Source organism: Solanum stenotomum, chromosome 4 (genome assembly GCF_019186545.1).
Source record: "Solanum stenotomum isolate F172 chromosome 4, ASM1918654v1, whole genome shotgun sequence".
Lineage (NCBI taxonomy): Eukaryota > Viridiplantae > Streptophyta > Magnoliopsida > Solanales > Solanaceae > Solanum > Solanum stenotomum.
In genome coordinates this window covers 63,706,331-63,731,384 of record NC_064285.1, presented here as the reverse complement: position 1 = coordinate 63,731,384, position 25,054 = coordinate 63,706,331, and the positions used below count along the sequence as shown (strand labels likewise).

General features: G+C 35.0%; 2 protein-coding genes across 2 annotated transcripts in view; both read right to left on the bottom strand.

The window, feature by feature from the left end:
• LOC125862601 (uncharacterized) overlaps positions 1 to 4,918 on the bottom strand; it is a 102,041-nt gene extending 97,123 nt beyond the window's left edge. The window contains exon 1 of the transcript XR_007446064.1: positions 4,904 to 4,918. The gene's annotated coding sequence lies outside the window, so the exon portion shown is untranslated. The remainder of the gene's footprint in view (positions 1 to 4,903) is intronic.
• LOC125862603 (uncharacterized) overlaps positions 1 to 25,054 on the bottom strand; it is a 63,798-nt gene that overhangs the window by 26,021 nt on the left and 12,723 nt on the right. The window lies entirely within an intron of this gene.

The window sequence follows — 25,054 nt, the reverse complement described above, 5'->3', positions numbered from 1 at the left end:
ATGGGTAGAAAAGGATCATACTTTTTAGATGAATCCTTTTCAGATTAGACTAGTGGATCCATTAGGCAGTTCAGGTCTTATACCTTTGGCCGGGTATAAGATGCTCTGGCAGCGTGAGGTCGATCGCTGTATCATCACTATAGCTCTTATGTGATGGTTGTCGGTTAGAGAAACTCCCACAGCAGTTATTGTATTTTTATATACATCAGTTCATTGTATTTCTATATACATTTCAGGCTTATTGTATCTTTGTATACACACAGAGTTTATAGCATGTTTTAAACAGTCTTTCTTTATATCGCACTTGTTTTAAATTGCCCTATATTGAAAGAAGTCAGTCAGGTTGAGTTGAGTTGAGCCAGGTAAGCTATTCAGTTTCTTCCAGATTTCCTTCTAACCTTTGTTGCTTAGCTTTCCAGCTTGCATACTCGTACATTCCATGTACTGATGCCAGTTGGCCTGCATCGTTTGATGATGCAGATTCAGGTACCCCGGATCAGCATCCTGCACGTCATTGATCCAGCTGAGCACTCCGGAGTCAGTGGTGAGCCTCCTCGCATTCCGGAGGACTCAATTATTTTTGTGTTCTTAGTTTATGTTTTATTAGGATGTTGCGGGGTCTGTCCCAACATCCATCTCAGTATTTTAGAGGCTTCATAGACAGACAGCCAGTCAGTTAGTTTTGAGTCTCTCATCTATATATATATGTAAATATTCTATTTTTGAGATTCGAGTTGCCTTTATGGCCATATTTTATAAGTTAAGTTGTTTTGTAATATTGCATTGCATTGAGTTATTCTGTTGAGGTTTCCGCTGAGTTAAGAAAGCCAGGCCAAGGGTTCGCTTGGGGCCAGAAATGGTCTCCGGGTGCCGGTCCCGCCCAGGGTGTAGGCTCGGGGCGTGACACCTATGACATGGCGATCCATCGTCGACGTAGACTCATAAACATGACTACCAATGTCATGGTTGCCCCTTTTAACTTGGTAATCAAAGAATGTCAAATTACAAATTGAGTTCATCAATATTGTTGAAATTTGAGACATTTTGTTGGGACTTTTTTGTTTCAAGATTGAATCAAAAGAGAAGATAGTTAAGGGAAATTGCAGTTGATATATGAGTTGAGAAGAAAAGGAGAATATATAAGGATGCCTAGTGAGTCATGACATAATTATGTGCTCAAAATGGCTCCACAAATGTACTCTAAATGATAGAGCTAATTAAGTCGTGGCGGATTTAGAATTTTCAAGTAAAATTCGGAAAAAAAATGTAGTGTTTTGAAATTTGAATTTGGAACACGCCAAGGTGGATATTAAACCACCTCAATCATTAAGCCAATGTCTAATCTTATGTTCAGGAGGTTCAAAATCTGTATATATACATAAACTTTATTTAAAATATCTTGTATATACCGTGTAATTTTTTACCGAGGATATTCGAATAACCCCCTCGCTATCCTCTAAATTTCCCCCGGAGCTAATTCAACCACATTTTTATCATGATAGGATACTATTCTGTAATTTCTATCGTCAGATCATTAATTTGAGAAGATAGAGAGGTCATCTTCGATATACTCAAATATTCACCTATCGATTAAACGATTCAAGTATAGTTCAATATGTCCTTTGACGACAAATGCAAAAATGTCGACATTCTTTTGTGCATGAATTCTCAAGAACCATTCTTGAGAGTTATTCAAGATGCAGAGCTTTAATTTATGGCAAACAAAAAGAAAAAAACAAATTAAACTATTTATCTTGCAACAATCTTATAAGGTTATAGTAATAATACGAGATGACGACACGCTTCAATATGATAATCGATAAATAAACTAAACATAGGTTGTAATTTTAATTTTACCAGCACACCCTATTATTAAAAAGAATCTTATTTTTGCTCAAATGAAAAAACTAAATCTCACATGAGTGGACGCGTTGAAATATAAATAAACTACTATGCATGCCATATAAAAGTTCTTCAAATGTAGAAATATTAATGATACATTGCATCTATTAAACTAATGATATTTCAAAGTCAAAGTTATATAAACCTAGATACTATTCCTCAATAAAAAAATAAAGGACGTACTAGCTAAAGCCAAGATTCTAAATTACTTCCTCATGTGTGAATTAGACATAGTAGTCGTTGTGTTTATTCTAAATCCGCCACGATCAAGAGCATCCAATGAATTAATTCATGCAGCTGGAGCATAATCATAGTCACCATCATCGTCATCTCCTTCCAAAGATGCAGTAGGAGCATAGTCATAGTCTCCGTCATCGTCATCTCCTTCCAAGAATGGTGCAGAAGCATAGTCATAGTCTGCATCGTTGTCATTACCAACTCCTTCTAAGCATGTTACGTTACTGGAGCATAATTGTATCCTTCATCATCTCCATCTGAACTCGACCTTCTCTTTTGAAATCCAATAATCTTGAAAGTACCTGACATTGTATTTATATTTGAAATATGATATTATATTTTGTGTATCTCTCTTTGATATGAAAAAAATGATTTTTTGTGGTTTGAATAGGTGAAGAACTAACCATATGCTTATATAAAGGAAAAGAGCCAAAGTGTGGACTCATTTGGACACGTTAGGAAATGTGTTATGTGACATTTAGAATGTGCAGATTGGGAATTCACTTTACATGTCATAACAATATATGAGGAGTTTCACCAGTTAAAAATAGAGAGCCAAAATCAACAGCCGATCTTGATGTTATACTTTAGAATCAATCCAAAATCAACAAACTTGACTATGTCGACAAATGATGGATCGTTTAAGAAAATTGACAGACTATCTCAATTAAAATTGAGGGACATTTATCAATTTCTTTAAATAAAAAAACAATCTAAATTTATTTTGAGAAAATAATAGCGTGCATAAATTTTGTGTATTGATTTTTAATCCAAGTATTTGCTATGACATTAAACAACTCTACTACTGAACCACGCATGCTCTTCGATGAAATTCTTTTGTTGTTTCTTAATTTATATTTCTCAACCATAGTTTTGCACTTAAAATAGGAACTCCGTCGATTTTCTTATTAAAAAATAGGGAAAAGGGTCAAATATGCTCTAAACTATTTGAAAAGGTCTAGATATACCCTCCGTTTAAAGTTTGGCTCACTTATGCCCTCGCCTGTCCAACTTTTCGTCTAGATATGCCCTTATGGGCGTTAAATGCCAAATGGAATTGCCACGTCATTTTTACATTACCACGTGGCATTTATATTAAAGGGAAAAGGGTCAAATATACCCCTAAACTATTCGAAAAGTCTAGATATACCCCCTTTTAAAGAAACTACCCGACCCGTTTTCAACAAAAAAAATTCAGTAAATCTCGAAAATGAGTAATTGACTAATAAAAAAGAGAAAAAATATGAAAAAAATAATATAAAATTAACGCCAAAAAATCACAAATAAATATAGTAACCTTAAATACAACAATTTCAACAATTTTTTAAAATTTTTATATTTTTTCAATAAATCCCTAAAATGAGTAATTGATTAATAAAAAATATGAAAAATACAACCTAAAAATTCAGCATAACATCATTTTCATATTTTTTTTATTAATCAATTACTCATTTTCGTGATTTATCGAAAAAAATAAAATTTTAAAAAAATTGTTGAAATTGTTGAATTTAAGGTTACTATATTTATTTGCGAATTTTTGGCGTTAATTTTATTTTTTTTTCATATTTTTCCTATTTTTTATTAGTCAATTACTCATTTTCGGGATTTACCGAAAAAAATTGTTGAAAATGGGTCGGGTAGTTTATTTAAAAGGGGTATATCTAGACCTTTTCGAATAGTTTAGGGGTATATTTGACCCGTTTTCCTTTAATATAAATGTCACGTGGTAATGTAAAAATGACGTGGCAATTCCATTTGGCATTTAACGCCCATAAGGGCATATCTAGACGAAAAGTTGGACGGCGAGGGCATGAGTGAGCCAAACTTTAAACGGGGGTATATCTAGACCTTTTCGAATAATTTAAGGGCATATTTGAATTTATGTGTATTGCTTTCCTTTTTTGTTTGTTTTTAAAAAATGTTAAAACTTTCTATATTAAGTAACTCTTTAATTTAAATATACTCCATATCCTTCCTGACATGCTTAAGAATAAGACTAGAAAATTTAAAGACATTTTTATATATATGTTATACTCGTCTTTACTTTAAATTTTCACAAAAAATAAAATATTTAATAAAACTTACATCAATTGAAAGTACGGCACTTTAAGTAAAAACAAAGAGAGCATAATCTTATTATAATCAAGTGAGACAATATTTGACTACAATCCATGTCGCTGCTTTTCATAAATTGATACTAAGATAATAAGCTAATGATCTTGATTAGGGTCCCTAACAACACCAGAGACCTCATCAATTAAGTATTATTAATCCTACACATTTCCTCTTCTTTTTTTTTAAAGGACTAGTATTATTAAAACCAAGGTTCTTACTTCTTAATTCCTAGGTAATAGCTAAAACTTCCTTATATTTGATTTAGACAACAATAAGCTAGTTTGACCAAAAATATTGTGTCTATTCTAAACTTTTCTCTAACAAAAATCTTAAAATGAATTTATTTCATGCAGCAGGAGCATAATCATAATCTCCATCGTCATCTCCTTCTAACGATGCTACAGGAACATAGTCATAATCTCGATCATCGTTATCTCCTTTCAAGGATGCTGCAGGAGCATAGTCATAATCTCCATCATCATCACCATCTCTCTCTTAAACATGCTGCTGGAGCATAATCATAATCACCATCATCATCTCCATCCAAACACGACCTTCTGATCTTCCCAAACCCAATAATCTTGAAAATTCCAGACATTCTATAATTATTGAAATATGAGTGAGATATATATTAGATGTATACCTGTACCTCTTTTGATAAGATGTGAAGATTAATGTTATGATAGGTAAGGTAACAAAATGCTTATATATAGGAAAGAGCCAAGTGGGCACTCATTTAGGCACGTTAGGAAGTGTGGCTTTGACATGAAAAATGTGCAAACATATGCTTGGCTCCAAAATTAACTTTCCATGTCATAGTATGTAATTGTTAGATATAATAATGAGTGTTAAAAGGTTACATATTCTCAATATATTTTGGTGGGAATAAATTCTCTCTATCTTGAATGAGCCAAAAACAAATTTAGTGTGTACATGATAAGTGGAAGTGTGTTTAATCTACGTGGATGCTTAGTTGGGATGCCACATAGAGAAGGTAATTTGACATCAAAAGCATGCAAAGATGTGTACATTTTTTTGTGCATGAGTATTAATGTTTAAGAGGTTGACTATATTAGATATCCTTTCATGCATGATTATATTTATGTCTATACATTTGTTTGGAATAGGATCCAAATCAGGATATTCATAAGAGTTATTCTTAGCTTTGGGGAAAAAGAAATACTCCAATGCTATTTTTTCAACTATATATTAAAAATAAATTAGTGCAAAGTTGTTTGTTTATATCAAAAAAGTCACTTATTTTTTTGGTATTTCAGTTACAAGGTCTTTAATGGATTAATTCTCAGTATGGACAGCAACAAAAAATATTTTAAACAAAATGGCTATATGGATATGTAATGTATCAATATGTATATATAATGTATCAATATTGTATAAATAATGTATATTAATCTAAATATATTATTTATATAATAAAGTATACATTGCATATCATTTTTTATAATAGATAAACTACTTTATTAGACATATATCACTACCATATATACTAATATTACATCTACTTTCAAATAATTACATATAGTATCACTTTTAATATTTTATACCATATATTATTGAAGAAACAATCTGATACTCACATCCCTTAAAATTAGGATTGATTAATTATCCTTATATTTAAACTCCACAATTAACATTTTAATAACAATCAAATATATTTCTCTCTCAGCATCTCCCTCAATCTCCAACCCTAATCTCCTCCCTTTGGCAGGAAAAAAAAAACACAAAAAAATTACTTGAAAATAACACCAATTGTCATTATATTGTAGCCTCCTCTATACAATAAAATACATGAACTATAATTTTCTAAAGCTATTACATTATTTTCCTTGAATCAGATTATTTTCAAGTAATTTGTTTGTGTTTTTTTTTTCCTGCCAAATTAGTCACGATTTTTTCCTAACAATTTCACTTTTTAGTTGACTCAAATTTCATCTCTGACGACTTGAAGGCCTTCTTCTTCAACAGTTTATTAGTCGGAGGGATTAAAAAGCGAAATTTTCAATGGTTCTACCGGAGGTCTGTCACATCTGGGCAAAGCGGGCAACATAGACAAATCAAAAGGTGAAACAAATACTATCGCGGTGAGATGTCCTGACCAGCTGGCTATGAACGTAATCAAGATAGAAGAATTACACCAAGCTTTAATTAACAGAAAAAAGTACACCATTAAGTATCAAGTGCAACAATGTTGGATACACATTAGGTATATATGTCTCTAATTAAGAGTTTGTGTATCTGAGTTAAGATTATATGTATCTATGAGAAAAAAATTTCAGATGCTAAAAAAGGAATGAAGAATTTTGAATTTTTTTTACTTTTGTTCTTGGATTAATGATAAGACAGATACTGATCTACCGTCGATCCGAGATACATGCTTTGAATATAATGTATGAAATTGACACTTGATACATCAAATTAATACTAGATACATGAAATTAAAATTAGACCATATAAATAGATACATGAAATTAATATTATATCATATAAATAGATACATGAAATTAATACTAGACACATATAACAAATATACACAATTAATAATACTAGATACTTCTATGATACATATGAATGTACTTGTATGATACTCATGTATCTAAGTGTTTGGTTTGTTGTATACATCATTTATTTATAATGGATAAATAAAATTAATGAATTTATTATTTTAAGAGTAATAAAATGAAATTAATCAAATTACATGATCAAGATATACTTGTTTTTGTCTTTTATTAATAATATTAGTGAATTATTATTTCAAATAATAATAAAATGAAATTCATTAAACATAGATACACTCCTTGATTTCCGCTTTATATTAAGGGATTTGATTAGTTTAAATTTCCAGAATTAATTGTCCATTCGGTAGATACATGTATCTCACAGATTAAAACTCATGTATCCTAAGCGTAAAAGATGGTAGAGGAAGTAATATTTGAAACTATCGGGAATGTTAGTAATTAGGACCTAAACTAGTGGGATTTATGTAGTTTGACCTTTTTTAATCCCAACCAACTCAAATCACCTCTAAACAGTCTCAAAATTTTGATATGAGTTCCTCTCAATGTTTTGAGTTTTTGATAAATTAAATGATTCATGCAAAATGACACAACCCAAAACCGGATGTGATGGCACGTGCCCAAACCCCATCGGACACGTCAGCCTAACACCCAAAAACTTGACGATACAGAATTAATAAAACAAGAAATAGATAGAAAGATAAGCGGAAGTCTTTAAATAAACTCAACATAACCCCAGAATTGGTTGTCACATGTACAAACCTCTAATACAGAATCTGAATAAAATAGACAAGTCTCATAGTAAAGTTCTAGAATAGAACAGAACAGAACAGTAAATATAGATAACTTGACGGCACGTCTGGAATGAACCGCTACCTCTCAAAAGTCTGGAAGCTCTAATCTGAAGATGAGTAATAAGCCGGATCTGATAGAGCTGTCAACCTACACAACTGTGTAGAAGCAAGGGTGAGTACCAAAAGCAACAGGTACTCGCAAGTAACACTAAACTAAGCTAAACTAACAGCTACAAACAACTCTTTTCAATCCCAACCGAACCACCGAAACTTCATTCTAACAGCGAACCAACAACTTATACCACACAATTCATAATCAATAGATATATCCAACAGTGTCTCAACATCAACCTCATTCCTCATATAAGAGCAAATAGATCATATATCACATGAAGAGGGGCAAGTAGGTAAAATCCACACACCACAGACAAAGATGAATTCAAATGCGATGCAAATGCAATAATGATGTCATATAGTCGTGATGCATGTCTGTCCTAAGATACACATCTGTTGACGTAATCAGACCGTGCTGAATACTCAAATCAGAACCCATGGGGGCCACACATGGACCATGTATCACCGCCGAAACCAGATCCCATCGACATCCAGTCGGAGCTAGTCCATCTCATATATCTCTAGCTGGAGCTAGTCTCAACTGTGTCTCATATCCATCCATCCTCATATCAATGTCTCAGAACTCATGCAACAGATAGTTCACACATGGGATGAATAATGAATATGCACATGTCATCAATCATAATCATATCACGGTCACATCATAGTATTACACATCATCTGTCTCAATCATAGCCTACTCATGCTCTTCTATCCCCCTCAATATCAGTTATCACATGACTTATTCAACAAATTCAAGTCACATATAACACATTTAGCTCGTTTTATTCCCCATCTTTCATTTACAACAATTTCAATCAATAAGTAAAACCCATCCTCAATCCCCATTACTCCCTAACACAATTAGAAAAGTAGTCATGCGTAGTCTAAGAGTTTAACAAAGTTTAGAAGTCTCTTGCCTCAAAACACTTCAACTAGTAACTCAAATCTGAGTTTTACCCTTCCGAGCACGCTCCAAATCACCACAATCTATTCATAAATGGAATCCCACAATCAATACGAATCTAACAACACCAATATCGTGAAATTTGGAGAAAAAGGGTAAAATGGTCAAAAATCTCGTTTCGGAAAAATATTCTCGAAATCTGGAATTTTTTTAGTGAAAAATGTTCCCCAAGAAATTTAGAATCCAATAGTGGAAACCGTTTCGAAAAAGGAGTTGAAATGAGTTCACAAACTCAATTTTTCTATTAAATTCGGATTAGGCAAAATCCCCCAAATTTTACACTTGAAATCTCAAATTTTGATGTTAAAATCCATAAATAATCGATGGAATCAAAGATATAAGTTGGAAATAACTTACCCAATGAATTCCTTGCGAAAAACCACTTGAAATCGCCTTTTTTCGAGCTCTCAAAGTCTAAACATGGAGAAATGGGTATTTTCAAGTTGTGGGAAGCTACTGATTTTGACTTTTAAAAAATGACTGTTGTTGCAGCTGAAACACAGCAATAACACCAAAGTTTAAGTCCCCGTTGGACCCTCGGGATTCGTTCGGAATCTTGTGCACACAAACTAAATATGTACCCCCACTAAATTCGACGTTCTGGACTCAATGGAACCGTCGGAATTTGAATTCGAGGATTCCTTGACCCGAAATTCAATAAGATGCCAAAAACTAGTTTAACGCCAAAAAAAATTCGAAACTCAAACGGAGCGTCTAAAAATTCAATCAAGGCTCATTCTAGACTTAGAATCACCTTCCGAAACCAACGGTACTCTCGGAATTTCAATCTGAGCCTCGGAACCTCATATGTTGACCAAAGTCAACTCTTTATCAAAATTTCACAGCTTTAGCAACTTAGGACCTCAATTCTTCGTTTCAACTCCATAACTTCACACAGACCCGTTTCGACATTCTAAAACTGTCGGAATCGACGGAAATCCGATCCGAGTCTCGAAACTCCAAATGACTCGAAAAAGCACTTTTTAACCAACTTTAACTCATAAAAACTCAACTTTTTACCAACTTTTCCTCAAACCAACTTTACAACCACAAAACATGGGACTCGGGGCAACTACCGAAAGGGCAAAATAGTCATTTCCACAAAAAATTTACCAAAATGACCTTTCAGGTCATTACACAAAACGATTTACGTTTTTCAATCCCAACCAACTCAAATCTCCTTTAAACAGTCCCAAAATTTAGATATGAGTTCCTCTCAACGTTTTGAGTCTTTTGATATACTATTCACTCGACTCACATTTGCGGCTGATCGAGTTTCAAAATTTGAGCTTCGAAGCTCTTTAGTGGCTAATTTTAACCAATATATTTTTTATATAAGGTTCCATTGTCTAGTTCGGTGCGTGCACATTTATAGACCGGAGGTCCTTCCACCACCGTGTCAAGTTTTATGAGGTCCACATCGATCCTAGCTTTGAGTCTAACTCACGCATCAAAAACTAGATCAAAGTTAAGATACTTGACTAAATCTTATAAAAGAAACCCAAGATTTCATTTATTTGTCCATGTGGGACAGTCCATTCATCACTACTTCACCCAAAGAAATTAATGATCGAGCCAGAAAGTGAATTTTAAAAACTAGATAAATATTCATCCAGTAAGATACTTTAAAAAATAAACCTAATAAGCTATTGATCTTGATTAGAGTCCCTAACAACAGAGTAATATATAAACCTACATGTGTCCTCGTTTTTCTTTCTAAAATAAGGACTAGGACTATGAAAACCAAGGTTCTTAATTCTTCCAACTAAACTTCCTTATGCTTGAATTGGACAACAGTAAGTTTGACCAAGAATGTTGTTTCTATTTTAAATTTGTCTCTACCAAGAGCCTTCAATGAACTTATTCAGGCAGCCGGAGCATAATCATAATTTCCATCATCATCTCCGTCTAACGATGTTGCAAGAGCATAGTCATAATCTCGATCATCATCGTCTCCTTCCAAGAATGCTGCAGGAGCATAGTCATAATCTCCATCATCATCACCATCTCTCTCTAAACTTGCTGCTGGAGCATAATCATAATCACCATCATCATCTCCATCCAAACACAACCTTATGATCTTCTTTAACCCAATAATCTTGAAAATTCCAGACATTCTATAATTACTTAGAGAAATCTGCTAGATATATATTAGATGTATTCTTGTACCTCTTTTGATAAGATGTGATGATTAATGCTATGATAGGTAAGGTAACAAAATGCTTGTATATAGGAAAGAGCCAAGTGGGCACTCATTTAGGCACGTTAGGAAGTGTGGCTTTGACATGAAGAATGTGCAAAGCCATATGCTTAGCTCCAAAATTAACTTTACATGTCATAGTATATATATTTTTATATATAGTGAGTGTTAAAAGGTTACATATTCTCCATATATTTTGGTAACAATAAGTTCTCTCTATCTTAAATGTTTAATCTACGTGGATGCTTACTTGTCATGCCACATAGATAGGATAATTTGACATCAAAAGCATGCAAAGATATCGACATTTTTTTTTGCATGAGTATTCAACTTTAAGAGGTTGACTATATTATATACCCTTTAATTTCATACATTTTTTGGGAAGAAGTTCTAAATCAGGATATTCGTAAGAGTTATTCTTAGCTTTTGGGAAAAAAGAAATACTCCACAACTAATTTTCTCACAAGTCATCTTATGGATTTGATTTCTTAAATACTCATTCCACTATATATTAAAAATAAATTTGTGCAAAGTCACTTTTTATATGAGAAAAGTCACTTATCTTTTGATATTTCAGTCACACGGTCTTTAATGGATTAATTATCAATATATACAGCAACAAAAATTAATTTTAAAAAAATGACTATATATATATATATATATATATATATATATATAATGTATTAATATTGTATAAATAATAAATAATGTATATTAATGTATAAGAGATTTATATACATCTAAATATATTATTTATATAATAAAGTATACATGGCATGTGATTTTTTTTTTAAAATCCCAACCAACTCAAATTGTATCTGAACAGTCTAAAAATTTAGATATGAGCTCCTATCAATGTTTCGAATCTTTTGATAAATTAAATTATTCACGCGAAACGATTTACGTTTTTCAATCTCAACCAACTCAAATCTCCTCTAAACAGTCCCAAAATTTAGATATGAGTTCTCTCAACGTTTCGAGCCTTTTGATATATTATTCACTCAACTCATGTTTGTGCCAGATCAAATTCTAAAATTTGAGCTTCGAAGCTCTTCAGTGGCTAATTTCAATCGATATATTTTTTATATGAGGTTCCATTGTCTAGCTAGTTCGGTGCGTTCACGTTTATGGACCGGAGGTCCTTCCACCTCCGTGTCAGGGTTTTTGAGGCCCACATCAAGTCTAGCTTTGATACCATATTAAATTAAATTTGAGTTTAACTCACATATCAAAAATTAGATCAAAGATAAGAGAATTGTCTAAATTTTATATATAAAAGAAACCCAAGATTTCATTTATTTTTCAATGTGGGACATTCCATTTATCAATACTTCACTAAAAGAAGTAAATGATCGAGCCAGAAAGTGAATTTTAAAAACTAGATAAATATTCATTCAAAGTAAAATACTTTAAAAAATACATCTAATAAACTATATAAAAACCTACATGTGTCCTCTTTTTTCTTTCTAATAAAGACTCGGATTATTAAAACCAAGGTTCTTAATTCTTCCAACTAAACTTCCTTATGTTTGAATTAGACAACAGTAAGTTTGACCAAGAATGTTGTTTCTATTCTAAATTTGTCTCTACCAAGAGCCTTCAATGAACTTATTCATGCGGTCGGAGTATAATCATAATCTCTATCATCATCTCCGTCTAACGATGCTACAGGAGCATAGTCATAATCTCAATCATCATCGTCCCCTTCCAAGAATGCTGCAGGAGCATAATTATAATCTCCACCATCATCACCGTCTCTCTCTAAGCATGCTGCTGCTGCATAATCATAATCACCATCATCATCTCCATCTGAACACAACCTTCTTTTCTTGAACCCAATAATCTTAAAAATTCCAGACATACTATATTTTACTTAGAGAAAACTTGAAATATGAGCTAGATGTATATTTGTACCTCTTTTGATAAGATGTGAAGATTAATGTTATGATAGGTAAGGTAACAAAATGCTTATATATAGGAAAGCGCCAAGTGTGCATGTCACGTCCTGAGCCTATACCCTGGGCGGGACTGGCACTCGAAGACCATTGCTGGCCACAAGTGAATCCTTGTCCTGGCTTACTTACTCTGCAGAAGACAATATTCATACTTAATCATCAATAACACTTAACTGAACTAAATCATAAGATAACTGAGAATGTTAAAAGCTAAACATTCAACTTGGCCAAAGTGGCAACCCAAGTCTTAACAATAAGAAATGATATTGAAAAAACTAAAGGACTAACATCTGACTGTCTATGAAGCCTCTAATAACAACTGAGATGGATGTTGGGACAGACCCCACAACATCTTAATGAACTAAACTAAAAAGCAATAAAATGGATCCTCCAGAAAGCAAGGAGGCTCACTAACAGACTCTGGACTGCTTACTGGATCAACAATGCGCCGGAATGCCGATTCTAGTTACCTGTGTCTGCATCATAATACGATGCAGGCCAACTGGCATCAGTACATTGAATGTACGAGTATGCGAGTTGGAATGCTAAAATAACATAGGCTTGAAAGAATCTGAGAGAAACTGAAGAACTTACCTGGCTCAACTCAACTCAACATGACATAACAATATAAAACAATTCAAAAGCAAGTGCAATATAAAGAAAAGTTGTTTAAAAACATGATATCAACTCTGTGTGTATGCAAGACACAAGTAACTCTGAAATGTATTTAGAAATACAATGAACTGATGTATATAAAAAAATACAATAACTTATGTGGGAGTTTCTCGAACCGGCAACCATCACTTAAGAGCTATAGTGATGATACAACGATCTTCCTTACGCTGCCAACACATCCTATACCTGGCCAAATGTATAGGATCTCAACTGCCTAATGGATCTACTAGTCTATTTCGAAAAGGGTTTATCTAAAAAGTATGACTCATTTCTACCCATGGTGGCAACATGGTTTTATGGAGGCGTGAGTTATCTGAACTCATGTCCGCCCCCAATTCGGTGCTCAATACTTCTCCCAAAATATACTAGCTCTTATGTTTTAAAAACATACTTCTTCTGTGATTTGAGATTAGTGCTCAAAACTTAGCTCAAAGGTTATCTTGGAAATCTTAGTTTCCCTGCTTGCTTCATTTAGAAAGCTATTACTCTTTCTGAAAACTAGCCCGAAGGCTCTTTGGAAATCTCAGTTTTCGTTCTTATTTAAATGTGAAAACATTTCAAATCTCTTTAGAAATACTTAGTCCCCATATACTTTTGAAGACATGAACTTCAAACTTTACCTTTTACTCTTTGCTTAACTTCAAACTTAAGTCGTAAGACAAAGTTAAAACGTTTGTAAAAGACTTATGAAAACTTGAAATGAATTTCTCTTATTTGACCCTTGACTTTGATCTTAACTCTTACTTGAATTGACTCTTAACTGATCCTTGAATTGAATTATGGATTCATGGATTATGATTTGTGTTTAGAAAGACATCATGATGTTTAGGAATGATTTAGGATAACTAAACTTGAGAAGAGTTACGAAATCACTGTCTTGGAACGAGTCCGCGACGCGGAGGTGTCCTAAATAATTACTCGCGAAATTAAATTTTGAGACAGAAGAGTCCGCGTCCTCTTCGCGACGCGGAGCAGATTTTTGTTCCCAGAGAGAACAAGTCCGCGACGCGAACTTGTTTCATGAACATTACTCGACTTTTTCCTTCTTCGTTTTTCAACCACAAACCACCTAAATTCGATTATCTTCCTCAAGTTCGTTTTAAATCCCGATACCCAGCGTATGTACTCAAGAACCTAACTCAAACTAACTCTAAAACACAACGTAAAGATCTCGGAAACTCCACAATTCAACCCAATTCAAGAACAACATTCAAATTCAAGAATTCATGTCAAGAACATCAATTTTCAAACTCTTTTAGGACGAATTGTGCTGAAACTAAACATGTTTGGCGCGTGGGTGAATGAACCCATCGCTATGAGAGACACACATACCTTGTGGGATCAACTTCTTGGCGAATCCACAACCAAAATCGATCGTCCTTGGCGAAACTTGCTTTTCTTCTTTCCTTTCTCTTGCGTTCTTTCTCCAAAAACCCTAACTCTAATTTTTAAAAGCGTAAACTGAACTAACTCAGTCTTAACCCCAATTATTTTACTAAAACCGGATTTAATTAATTAGGTAAGGAAAAGATCAAACTACCCTTAAAAATCCGGATTCGGACATTTCCTTAATCCAACAGCCCAACTTACAAAGGACGGAACTCACTCATACGAACTCGGAATTGTGCAAACTCGGCGGCGTTGGAAAGATAAATCCAAGAGCTTTCCAACCATATCTGGAACTACACCTAAATCATCCTGATATAGGAGTTGTGGTCGATTGAAGTTGACCAAAATCTCAACTGTAACTTAATTAAAAATTTCCAGATTTCCTTGTACTTTCCAAAAATGATTATTTCAAGTTCTTAGCTTCTTTCTAGCTATTTCAAGTTGCGAGATGCTACAATATATCCCCCTTGGGAACATTCGTCCTCGAATGAGATGACTCTTACTAGGCTAAGTGTGTAACATCAAGTTCAAACACCCAACAAGCAAATGCAAACAAACAGCATGCTCACTCACAATTTAGAGAGTACTAAGAAGAAAATTAGTATCTTGGTCTGCATTTTCTCCAGACTCAAAGAGATGTGGATATCTCTTCTTCATATCCTCCTCAGCTTCCCAAGTAGGTTCTTCAATAAATTGGTTCCTCCAAAGGACTTTGACTGAAGCAACTTCTTTTGTCCTTAACTTGCATACTTGGCGATCTAGAATTTGAACAGGAATTTTCTCATAAGATAAGCTATCCTTGATTTCAATATTTTCAGTTGGTACTATCAATGATGGATCCCTCACGCACTTCTTCAATATGGAGATGTGAAATACCATATGCACCCTGCTAACTTATGTGGTAGCTCCAACTCATAAGCTACATTGCCAATCCTCTTGACTATGCGATAAGGTCCACTATACCGAGGTTTAAGTTTCCCCTTCTTACTAAACCTCATAACACCCTTCATGGGTGAAACCTTCAAATACAACCAATCATCTACTTCGGACTCTAGTGGCCTTCTTCTAACATCTGTGTAGGATTTTTGACGACTCTGTGCCGTTTTCAACCTCTCTTGAATCACTTTCACCTTCTCCATAGCTTGATGGACTAAAATTGGTCCTATCAACCCTGCTTCACCAACTTTAAACCATGCAATAGGAGATCTGCATCTTCTCCCATAAAGAGCTTCATATGGAGCCATTTGGATGCTAGAGTGGTAACTAGTGTTGTAAGCAAACTCAATTAAAGCTAGGTGATCATCCCAATTACCTTTGAAATCAATCACACATCCCCTCAACATATCTTCTAACGTCTGAATAGTACGCTCTGCTTGCTCATCTGTCTGAGAGTGAAAGGCAGTACTCAAGTTCACCCTTGAACCCAAACCTTTCTGGAATGACTTCTAAAATCGTGCAATAAATTACGCACATTTATCTGAGATAATGGAGATCGAAACCCCATGAAGTCTCAGCACTTCTTGAATATAAAGTTTAGCATAATCTTCTGCTGAGTTGGTAGTCTTTACCAACAAAAAGTGGGTTGATTTCGTCATCCTATCGACAATCACCTAAATAAAATCATGTTGTCTACGAGACCTTGGCAAACCTGTGATGAAATCCATATTGATCATCTCCCACTTCCATTCTGGAAGTTCTATATTCTGAGCCAAACTACCGAGTCTTTGGTGCTCTACTTTCACTTGTTGGCAATTTGGACACTTAGCAACAAATTCTGCAATGCCCTTCTTCATGCCATTCCACCAATACACTTGTTTTAAATCACGATACATCTTGGTGGAACTCGGATGAATGGAATATCTGGAGCTATGAGCTTCCTCCATGATCCTCTTTTGGAGTCCATCCACCTTAGGTACGCACAATCTACCTTGATATCTCAATACACCATCTCCTCCTTGTTCAAAAGCTAATACTCTCTGCTTATGAACATTTGCTTTTAAGTCTAGTAAAATTAGGTCTTGATCTTGCTTCTCTTTCACTTCTAACACTAGTGATGACTCAACTCCATTTGTCACCATTATTCCCCCTTTTGTGGAATCCATAAGTCTGACTCCCAAGTGTGCAAGTCTGTGCACATCTTTTTCTAACTCTCTCTTTTCTTCCTCAACATGGGCGGTACTACCCATAGACGACCTACTTAAAGTATTAACAACAACACTAGCCTTACCTGGGTGGTAAAAAATACTCATGTCATAATCCTTGAGTAATTCTAACCACCTCCTCTGTCTGAGATTAACCTCTTTCTGAGTGAACACATATTAAAGACTCTTGTGATCAGTGAATACATCAACATGAGCACCATACAAATAATGATTCCATATCTTCAAAGCAAATACTACAACAGCCAACTCTAAGTCATGGGTTGGGTAGTTCTTCTCATGAACTTTCAACTGTCTGGAAGCATAAGCTATGACTTTGCCATTCTGCATTAAAACACAACCCAAACCAACTCTAGATGCATCACAATAAACCACAAAGCCTTGTGTACCATCTAGTAAGGTTAAAACTGGAGCAGTAGTCAACCTCTTCTTCAATTCCTGAAAGCTTTTCTCACAAGCTTCAGACCATTGAAATTTCTCTGTCTTCTGAGTCAACTTTCTCAAAGGTGACGAAATGGATGAGAAACCCTCTACAAACCTTCTATAATAGCTAGCCAAACCCAAGAAACTCCTGATATCAGTTGGAGATGTAGGTCTAATACAATTCTGCACTGCCTCAATTTTCTGAGTATCAACTCTAATTCTATCACCGGAAGCTATGTGGCCCAAGAACACCACAGACTCAAGCCAAAACTCACACTTAGAGAACTTGGCATACAACTCTCTATCTTTCAAAGTCTGAAGAACTATTCTAAGATGGCTAGCATGATCTTCTTCATTCCTTGAATATATTAGTATTTCATCAATGAAGACGATAACAAACATATCTAAATAAGGTTTGAAGACTCTATTCATAAGATCCATGGACGTTGCTGGTGCATTGGTCAAACCAAAGGACATGACCAAAAACTCATAATGACCATATCTGGTTCTGAAAGTTGTCTTTGGAATATCACATTCCCTTACTCTTAATTGATGATAGCCTGATCTGAGGTCAATTTTCGAGAAACAGGAAGCACTCTGAAGTTGATCGAAAAGATCATCAATTCTTAGAAGAGGGTGTTTATTCTTAATGGTAACCTTGTTCAACTGGCGGTAATCTATACACATCCTAAGGGAACCATCTTTCTTTCTCACAAACAGGACCGGAGCGCCCCAAGGTGAGACACTTGGTCGAATAAACCCTTTCTCTAAAAGATCTTTCAATTGCTTTTTAAGCTCTTTCAACTCTGCTGGTGCCATTCTATATGGAAGAATAGATATCGAACAAGTATCTGGAAGAAGATCTATACCGAAGTCTATTTCTCTCTCAGGAGGGACTCTGGGAAGATCATCTGGAAAGACTTCTGGAAACTCTTTTACTATTGGAACTGACTGAATAGGAGGTACCTCAGCACTAGAGTCATTAACACGGACTAAGTGATAGATACAACCCTTAGAAACTAACTTCCTTGCCTTAAGGTATGAAATGAAACGACCCTTAGGCACTGCTGAACTACTTTTCCACTCTAAGACGAGCTTATTTGGAAACTGAAACTTGACTACTCGAGTTCTACAATTAGCTGAGGCATAACAGGCATGAAGCCAGTCCATACCAAGAATGACATCAAAATCTACCATGTCTAACTCAATTAAATCATCCATAGTACTCTTGTGATTGATGAAAATGGGACAATCACGATAGACTCTCTCTGCCATAATAGACTCACCAACAGGTGTGGAAACACTAAATGGTTCACTAAGTTGCTCAGGAATTACATCAAAACTCATAGCAACATAAGGAGTTATAAAAGACAGACTCGTTCCTAGGTCTAGCAAAGCATAAACAGTAAAGTCAAAGACTTGAATCATACCAGCGACAACATCTAGTGAATCCTCTTGCTCTTGGCGATTATTGAGAGCATACAAGCGGTTTGTTCCTCCGCCAGTACCAGAAGTAGCTCCTCTAGGTGCAGCTCTGTCTGGTGGAGCGACTGAAGAAGACTGGGCTTTATTTCCCCATTACCCTGTTTGTTCTTTGGACACTCTCGCATGAAATACCCACTCTGACCACACTTGAAACAACCAGTGGTGCCCTCACGACAAACAACTGAATGGTTCTCTTCACACTTAGCACAGGTAGGAGGCTTACTACCCCCTTGCGCTACACTACCCTGAGAATAAACAATTTTAGCTCTAGAATTCTAACCATAGTACTCACCCTTGTTCTTAGCTGCAGGTGCAGTAGCAGTAGCAGTTGATGGAGCAAGTCCATTTTGCTTCTATTGGAAAGACGACCGGTTGACATTACTCTTCTGTTGCCCGGACTCATTCTCTGTCTTAGCCCTCTTGTTCTTGAATTCCTCCTTATCTCTCAACTTCTCTTCATTTACCTGTTGTACATAGACCATCAACCTCGAAATGTCTATATCCCCAATAAGCATTGTTGCCCGACCCTCTTTGCTTGATAGACGACCCAAACCAGCAACAAACAAACTTATCCTACCCCTCATGTCCGCAACCATTTCAGGAGCATAGCGAGACAGTTGGTTGAACTTCAACCCATACTCATACACACTCAAAGAATCTTGCTTAAGTGTAAGGAACTTACGTACCTTGGCCTCTTTCAGTTCCTGGGGAAAGAAACTCCCTAAGAAGGCCTCTTCAAAACATGCCCAACTCGCAGGTGGTGCATCATCAGCTACCTCCTTTCCACTGATCAAACCAAGTCTTAGCAATATTATTCATCTGAAATGTAGCTAGCTCAACTCTGCAGTATCAGCAACATGCATCACCTCAAACACCTTTTTCAGTTCCTTAATGAAGTTATATAGGTCTTCTGCAGTGCTCGAACCAGTGAAACTTGGGGGATTCATCCTCAGGAAGTCCCGAATCCTCGAAGTGTCAGTCTCTTCTTGTCGATCTCCTCTCTGCTGCCCAGCTTGAATGATCACAACCTGACTGAGCATTCTAATAGCTTCTCTGAACTCGACATTTGAGATTTCTCCTTGCGGTTGCACCTCAGGTGCATTGGGTAGTTCTTGCTCCTCAGCATTTCTCCTAGATGAACGACCTCTGACTGCTCTTCGTGGAGGCATGATTATCTGAAACACACGTAAGCATGAATTAGAGGGAAACTTTTAGATATTAAACTCTAACACACGAAATGAGTATGAAAGAAGTGAGATAGTTCCTAAATGTTGCAGCCTCCTACTTATAGATGTGGAGCGCTTCACACCGATAATTAAGACTCTACATACATGGCTTAATAGTCTCCCTAGGACTCTTGAACTCTGCGCTCTGATACTAAGTTTATCACGCCCCGAGCCAACACCCTGGGCGGGACTGGCACTCGAAGACTATTGCTGGCCACAAGCGAACCCTTGTCCTGGCTTACTTACTCAGCGGAAGACAATATTCATACTTAATCATCAATAACACTTAACTGAACTAAATCATAAGATAACTGAGAATGTTAAAAGCTAAACATTCAACTTGGCCAAAAGAGGCAACCCAAGTCTTAACAATAAGAAATGATATTGAAAAAACTCAAAGGACTAACATCTGACTGTCTATGAAGCCTCTAATAACAACTGAGATGGATGTTGGGACAAACCCCACAACATCCTAATGAACTAAACTAGAAAGCAATGAAATGAATCCTCTGGAAAGCAATGAGGCTCACCGACAGACTCTGGACTGCTCACTGGATCAACGATGCGCCGAAATACCGATCCTAGTTACCTATGTTTGCATCATAATACGATGCAGGCCAACTGACATCAGTACATTGAATGTACGAGTATGCGAGTTGGAATGCTAAAATAACATAGGCTTGAAAGAATCTGAGAGAAACTGAAGAACTTACCTGGCTCAACTCAACATGACAAAACTCATTTCAATATAAAGCAGTTCAAAAGCAAGTGCAATATAAAGAAAAGTTGTTTAAAAACATGATATCAACTCTGTGTGTATGCAAGACACAACTTACTCTGAAATGTATTTAGAAATACAATGAACAGATGTATATAAAAAAATACAGTAACTTATGTGGGAGTTTCTCTAATCGACAACCATCACTTAAGAGCTATAGTGATGATACAACGATCTTCCTCACGCTGCCAACACATCCTATAACTGGCCAAATGTATAGGACCTGAACTGCCTAATGGATCCACTAGTCTATTTCAAAAAGGGTTTATCTAAAATGTATAACCCATTTCTACCCATGGTGGCTACATGAATTTATAGAGGCGTGAGTTATCTGAACTCATGCCCGCCCCCAATTCGGTGCTCAATACTACTTCCAAAATTTACTAGCTCATATGTTTTAAAAGCATACTTCTTCTGTGATTTGAGATTAGTGCTCAAAACTTAGCTCAAAGGCTATCTTGGAAATCTCAGTTTCCCTGCTTGCTTCATTTAGAAAGCTATTACTCTTTCTGAAAACTAGCCCGAAGGCTCTTTGGAAATCTCAGATTCTGTTATTATTTAAATGTGAAAACATTCAAATCTCTTTGGGAATACTTAGTCCCCGTATACTTTTGAAGACATGAACTTTAAAGTTTACCTTTTACTCTTTTCTTAACTTCAAACTTAAGTCTTAAGACAAAGTTAAAATGTTTGTAAAAGACTTATGAAAACTTGAAATGAATTTCTCTTATTTGACCCTTGACTTTGATCTTAACTCTTACTTGAATTGACTCTTAACTGATCCTTGAATTGAATTATGGATTCATGGATTATGATTTGTGTTTGGAAAGACCTCATGCTGTTTAGGAAGGATTTAGGATAACTAAACTTGAGAAGAGTTACGAAATCACTGTCTTGGAACGAGTCCGCGACGCGGAGGTGTTCAAAATAATTACTCGCAAAATTAAATTTTGAGACAGAAGAGTCCGCGTCCTCTTCGCAACGCGGAGCAGATTTTTGTTCCCGGGGGAACAAGTCCGCGACGCGGACTTGTTTCATGAACCTTACTCGACTTTTTACTTCTTCGTTTTTCATCCTCAAACCACCTAAATTCGATTATCTTCCTCAAGTTCGTTTTAGATCCCGATACCCAGCGTATGTACTCAAGAACCTAACTCAAACTAACTCTAAAACACAACGTAAAGATCTCGGAAACTCCACAATTCAACCCAATTCAAGAACAACATTCAAATTCAAGAATTCATGGCAAGAACATCAACTTTCAAACTCTTTTAGGACGAAATTGCGCTGAAACTAAACATGTTTGGCACGTGGGTGAAGGAACCCATCGCTATGAGAGACTCACATACCTTGTAGGATCAACTTTTTGGCGAATCCACAACCAAAATCGATCGTCCTTGGCGAAACTTGCTTTTCTTCTTTCCTTTCTCTTCCGTTCTTTCTCCAAAAACCCTAACTCTAATTTTTAAAAGCGTAAACTGAACTAACTCAGTCTTGACCCCAATTATTTTACTAAAAACGGATTTAATTAATTGGGTAAGGAAAAGATCAAACTACCCTTAAAAATCCGGATTCGGACATTTCCTTAATCCAACAGCCCAACTTACAAAGGACGTAACTCACTCATACGAACTCGGAATTGTGCAAACTCGGCGGCGTTGGAAAGATAAATCCAAGAGCTTTCCATCCATATCTGAAACTACACCTAAATCATCCTGAGCTAGGAGTTTTGGCCGATTGAAGTTGACCAAAATCTCAACTTTAACTTACTTAAAAATTACCAGATTTCCTTGTACTTTTCAAAAATAATTATTTCAAGTTTTTAGCTTCTTTCTATCTATTTCAAGTTGCGAGATGTTACAGTGCACTCATTTAGGCACGTTAGGAAGTGTGACTTTGACATGAAGAATGTGCAAAGCCATATGCTTGGCTCCAAAATTAACTTTACATGTCAAAAGTATATATATTTGTATATATACTTTTGGTGGGAATAAATTCACTCTTTCTCAAATAAACAAAATTTAGTGTGTGCATGCCACGTGGAAGTGTGTTTAATCTACGTGTATGCTTAGTTGGCATGCCACATAGACAAGGTTATACTTGCAGAACAAAATATAGATGTATAATACATAAAAGTGGTCTTTAACTTGTCCTTAGTTGATATATAAGGTTAAATATGTAGACTGACACGTCCTTTAATTTGACATCAAAAGCATGTAAAGATGTTGACTATATTATATACCCTTACATGCATGAGAACAGTAACATCTTTACATTCGTTTGGAATAGGATCTAAACCAGGCTATTCTTAGCTTCTAGGAAAAGAAGTATTGTCGGCTCCGTTCAGTTTTATTTGTTCAGTATATTAAAAATAATTGTTTGATTTAATTTGTCAGTTTAGAAAATCAAGAAACAATTTATCATTTTGTATCTATTTTATCTTTGCTATAGAGTATTATTATTATTCATTTTTCAACATTTAGATAACTTATAATTAATAGAAGTGATGTAAAATTATGTTTCTGTTTATTGTTTCTTAAAAACTACACAAGTAAAGATGGACAGAAAAGGTAAAAAAACAATATATTATTCATAGGTCATCTTATGAAATTGATTTCTTAAATAGTTATTCAACTAGTAAAAATAAATTATCAAAGTTATTTCTTTATATCACAAAAGTTACTCATCTTTGAGACTTTGACTATTTTAATCACAAGCTAAGGTCTTTTTGTTTTGTGTATAAAACACTTGTCTTTGTTGTTAAATTAGATTTGAACCTAACTCACACCTCAAAAGTTAGCTTAAAAGAAAGAGGATTGCTCAAGTATTATAAAAAGCCCAGAATTTCATCTACAAAAAAACCCTAAATTGCCAACAGATTTTACTAACAACTTAAGTTGGTTAGTATTCTACTAACAAACTACCAACATATTTCTAACTGAATTATATTTTAAAACTTAACAATGAAATTCTAACAGATTACCAACCAAAATCTTACTAACTAAGTATTTTAGTTGGTAAATACGGCGGGAAAAAATGGCGCCAAATTTAGCAATATTTTATCAATGGATTACCAACCACTACAACAAAAAGGCTTATTAAAGACCAAAATATAGAGACAAGTTATAAATATGGTCCCTAAAATATACTTATAAGGATGATATTATTTACTAGTCTCTATTTGACTATATTATTTTCTAATCACAAATAAACTCGTCACTAAATGAAATTTTCAGCGGAAACTACAAGGAAGAGCGGGAACTAAAAGGCTCTAAAAAAATTTCTCTCTCTATAGTAATAACCTAAAACCCCCAAATCCATTGATAAAGGTATTAGATTTTTCTTTCTCCCTCTAGCAATATGCCAAAATCACTGAAGATGAAGTAACTTTAATTTTTTTTTCTCTCTCGCCAACATCGCTGTGCATAGCTCTGAAATCTCCTTACTCTTGAATCTTGAAGGCATTATTGGCAGAAAAATCTCCTAAATCTTGAAGCTTGAAGGCATTATTGGAAGAAAAACGTTTCACCTACAACTTGTATCTACATCTAAAGTAAGTTTATTCCTCCTGATTCATCTCCCCCTTCTTCCTTTTCTGTAAATCTGCCATTTTTCTTTCTGTTGGTCGAATTTTATATGATTGGGCTCTTATAGATACTCATTGTTATTGTGTAAGGACTGAAATGATAGTTTTATAGGTAAGGCTTGGAGTTGAGGTACAAAGAGGAGATATTTGAGAGTTTGTTTAAGATTTTCTCTGTTAGGGTTGTATAATTGCTAGGGCTGCCAAGAAATTTTGGTAAGGTTGGCACTGCAAAAAAAAAAATTCTATCAGGTGATGAATATGTAGAATATTTTTACCATTAGTGTCTTTAATTCAGTTCCCAGTTTATGTGCTTTGAATTTGAATGGTTTTTTTTTATTGTATAACTATTGTATTCAATTTTTAGGTATAATGTGACACTAAAAAGATTAGACGAGAAAGAAACGAAATTGTGAATGAGCATTGATAAAGCATTTGATTGTAGTTTCCTTTTTTGGGTGTTTCAAATGTTGTTTTAATTGTTATTTTCTACTACAACTAGTGCTGCTTATTGGTTT